Source organism: Calidris pugnax, unplaced genomic scaffold (assembly GCF_001431845.1).
Source record: "Calidris pugnax isolate Ruff unplaced genomic scaffold, ASM143184v1 scaffold81, whole genome shotgun sequence".
In the NCBI taxonomy this organism is placed as follows: domain Eukaryota; kingdom Metazoa; phylum Chordata; class Aves; order Charadriiformes; family Scolopacidae; genus Calidris; species Calidris pugnax.
In genome coordinates, this window is record NW_015090880.1 from 7,562,077 (window position 1) to 7,566,381 (window position 4,305).

Below are 4,305 nucleotides of genomic sequence, written 5' to 3' on the forward strand. Positions count from 1 at the left end.
TGCCTTTCAAGCACTCCCCTACCTGGGGAGGAGATGGTGGGTATTTACTGAGTGACCCACAGTCAAGATGGGATTTGTTGCGGTTTCCCCATATCTCTCTGCTTCCAATTAAAGCCCCGCTTCACAGAGATGGGGGTTGCTCCATGCGAGGATAATGAATGTGGTGGAAATTAATGCCATCGGCCCCTGGTAGCAGGAGGAGCTTGACTCAAAGCCAACCGAAACTCACTGCGGGCACCGGCTCGAAACACTATCAGCCCACAGCCCCGTTGTGCTGGGTGCTGTGTATTTTTATGGGCAGCCCTGAGCTCGCAGCTGGAGGACACGATGAGATAAGAAGCCCACGTGGCAGACAAAAACCGATCAGCCCATCGCTGAACACGAAACAAGGGAAGGAGGCTCGTAAAACCCACACCAAGGAGGAGGCTGACGTGTGCCGCGAGGATGGGCTGGCGGTCGTACAAGCCCGAGCGCTGCCGCTCGCTTCTTGGTCTGCTCATCTGCCACCCAACTGGAGTTTATTTGTTAACACTTCTTCCCAAAGCTGGCTCCCAGCAGAGCTGCTGCTGAGCTGGCTTTTCATCTCTGCGCCGCACTGGAGAGCAGGACCAGGCTGGAGCACGAACAAGCGGAGAGCCCACAGCTCCGGGATCCGGCCCCTCATACTTCTGAGACGATGCTAGGAAAACAAGGAGCGAACAATGCTGTAGGAACAACTTAGCCCACATAGGCTGTACGAGAGCTGTTCCCATGATGTTTGCTCAGTCCCCGACTATTTTAGCACAACGCAGGACGGGCTGGCAGATTCTGCAGCGAGACATGCTAATTCGGGCCCACGGTTCATGCAAAAGAATGACGAGAGGGTCTGGGAGACAATGCGAGCTAATATTAGGACGCCAGGCAGGGAGTCAGGAATCCTAATCCCAACTGCCACTGACCTGCTCCCAGGCCCCGGGTTCCTCTTTGGAGCTGCTTGGAGAAACGGAGCATCTCCCTTTGTTTGGCCACATTAACCCTGGGAGCCATTTATCCCAGCCAAGGCTTCTGGCTGTTATTATATATAAATAGTAATGATGATCATAATCTTTCCACAGGGGGTATGGCACCGCAGGGGAAGCGCCTCCTATCCAAGATGCTGCTTTTGTTGGACCAAGCCCGTACGTTCAGTAGATGCTGCTTCAGCGTAAAGATGCTCTTGTGGGACCAGCAAGCAGTAAGCTGATCAGGGACATCTCTGTGAAGATATAGCATCAGACACCGCCATGAATTCTTCTGCTTCAGTGCTTCAAAAAGCAAGACAGGGTTTGTATATCTTCTAAATCACTGAGTGATATCTTGTGGTGTGTTAATTGGCTCTGCTTCTGAGAACATTTATGTGTGTGCTCAGCCTTACACATGTGGCTTGTCTGATGCCTGTAAATTATTCTCATGAGCAAAGTAAAGCCAGTCCCCAGATGGCTGCAGGATCAGGGCCGTGCTGCATGTTGCTGCCTTGTCTGTCATGGCTTTTGCCAGAATTATAATTATGATCCAGAGAGGGACCTCCCAGCTATTCCTCACTGTTGAAGGAAGAACACATAGATACTGCTCCAGAGGAACTCCTTCCCAAAACCTCAGCTTGTCCCATCATCCTGCTTTATTGCTACTTACTAATATATTTTTTTTAATCCTATTGAGGGTACTTGAGCAATTTTTTGGTAAGGGTGAAATCGATTCTCTATTGTAGAAATCTTTTCCCCGTTTAGAGTTTTTACTGGGTGGGAAGGGATTTCTGCAGTTTATTCTTTATTCAGAATTGCTATTATGATTCTGTGCTTCAGTTCTTCATTTTTGAGAAAAAAAAACCCTGTATAGTGAAGCTGGCAGACAAGATACTGCACCGACTCAATCCCGTGTGCCAGTTAGTTTTGGGAAGCTGAGCCTTTGTGGCTAGTTTTATTTTCAAACCAAATCATGAGATTGACACCTTTAATTAGCTCCACACGAGCTGTTTGAACCAGGCTGTGCTATGGGAGAGAGGTGAGTTTTTTCCAAGCTTTTTCTTCCAGCTTTTTTTTTCTGTATTTAAGCCACCCGACTCGAATACACATCCATCACAAGGGACTATCAACTTACTCAACACGCAGCATCTTTGAAAGGTTCAGACTTTGCCTTTTCTTTATGGCGCCATAAAGACTTATAGCAGAAGTCTTTCCTGATTTAGCTGTCTCCTGCTAGTTTTCAGGATTTTTTAGGGGGAATGAATAGCAAGTTTTATGCCTTGAAGATAGATAGAGAAAATAGAGAGAAGATACAGAGCATGCGATAGAGAAGTGGTACTGTGTAGAAAGCAGGGGAAGGACAGGAACGGCATCTCCATTAGTCTCAGAAGAGCTGGTGGTGGAGTTTGAGGGCACGAAGTGACTCTCTGGGTATCTGCATGGGGAAGGAGGAGGGTAACAAAGGAGGAGTGAATGAGACTGAAGTTTAGGCGAGTGTTGGTGCCTTGGACAGTTGAGTTGAGCAAAAATGTGAGTCCTTTTCCTTTTTTGTGCAGCAGAAGCAGAAAGGGGGGAGGTTTATCAGCTGAGACAGATGAATCGGGATAGCTTATCTTAGCAGGGCAGAACTATTGTCTGCTGAAAAGTCTCTGGTAACTCATGTGGAACCATTAAAATAGCACAAGAAAAATTCCTAGGGAAGAATGCGACTTAATATCTACCAGACTAGGGGCAGGAACTTGCTCCTTCTGTGACTAGATCATAGTCAAGAAAGACTAGAAAAGTCAAGACTTTTCTTTTTCAATTTTTTTTTTTTCTCCTTTTTGGAAATAGTGTTTGGAAATGCTCCTGTGTGAACCAGACCTCCACTCCCATAATATCTGCCTGAAATTCATAGGAGTTGAAACATGTGGCAAGCTCTGCTTCCTTCACAATGCCAGTCTGATCCTTGCTGTAACCAACAGGCTGTACCCTCTCCCCTCCACTCCGGACTTTTCGGGCCCTTTCCAAGGCTGGGAGCAGCCTGACTCCCTCCTTGCCAAACAGCCGCACCCACAGCAATCATATCCTGGAATAGCAACAGCTTCTGCAGGGAAGATATGCCTGAAAAAGACTAATAAACTCAGGGAGCACAAATGGTAATGAAAGCTAATGAGACCTACGATTTTTAATTGTGTAGGATTTTGTTTTAGAATCTTGCTTTTTATAATGACTGTTGGTTTCACACAATCTGCAAGACACCCTGAGGCCAGCATCCCTGAGGGTGTACCTGCTGTCTGGTGGTCACTCTGTGCCCTTGTGGTTCCACCCAATGAGCTCAACAACATCCCAATATACCCAGCCTGTTGTGTGTTATTTAAGCCATAGGATATGACAGAGTATGTTTTATGGAGCCATTAATTTATGCTGTGGGTGACTTTAACCACCCAAGAAGTATATTAATGGCCCTATAAAATACACCCCAGAGTGTCTTAATATGGTTATGAGATTGATCTTCAGCTTTATATTCCATTGTGTGTGATATTGTTGGAATAAATTGTAGAGGAAGGTGACACAGGGGATCCCAGTAAGGGATGAGTTGCCTTTTTTCTTCTTAGGATCCCATGGTCACAGATTTACTCCGGGGAGAGAGCCATGGGATGTGATCCCACCACTCTGCTGTGGGAGGCTGGAGATGTCCATCCTTTGGGGATGGAGCTTACTGGCCCAACTCTGCAAATGAATTTAGGCAGTATCCGTCCGTGCTGGCTGCTCCGTGGCTTTAACCAGAACTCGTGTCCTGACACTTGGGAGGTTTTCTACAAATAAAGTGGACAATCGGTATCTGCAGTAGGGTCATCAGTTGAAATGTTTGCCAGAGCCAGGACTCAAAGCAGCAACATCCCAGCTCCTCCTCACTACTAGAGAGCAGCGCCAGCTTCTCCAGAAATACTGGACGCCACACAACATATTCGTCTCTGATAAAAGTGAGGTGGGATTACTAAGAACAACAATTCCTGTTTTGGGAAATACAGGAGTACGTGGTTTTCCTACTAACAGATACTGGTGGGATGAGTGTACCAACAGGAAACCTCAACATCTGAAAGGCTGGACCTTGTTTAAAGTCTCTTTTTCTCCCAAGATCCACATACTCAGGCTTTCAAAGCCTTGAGGCCTGTGCTATCAGCGTATTGAGGGTTTACTTGTAGCTGGAAGTTAAGAATAACTTCTCCTGTATTAAATAATCTGTACTTCTGTTTATAGCCTTAATCATTGTCATCTTTTTTTTATGCTCTCTGGTGGGAGCACATGGCTCTGTGCTGCCATAAACCCACAACATTCTCAG

General features: G+C 46.5%; 1 long non-coding RNA gene across 1 annotated transcript; it reads left to right on the forward strand.

The window, feature by feature from the left end:
• The first annotated feature begins 403 nt into the window (after positions 1-403).
• LOC106890723 lies at positions 404-4,079 on the forward strand. The gene is made up of 3 exons (XR_001412561.1): positions 404-706; positions 1,095-1,302; positions 2,814-4,079. It is a non-coding gene; the product is annotated as an uncharacterized LOC106890723 (long non-coding RNA).
• Positions 4,080-4,305: the final 226 nt, after the last annotated feature.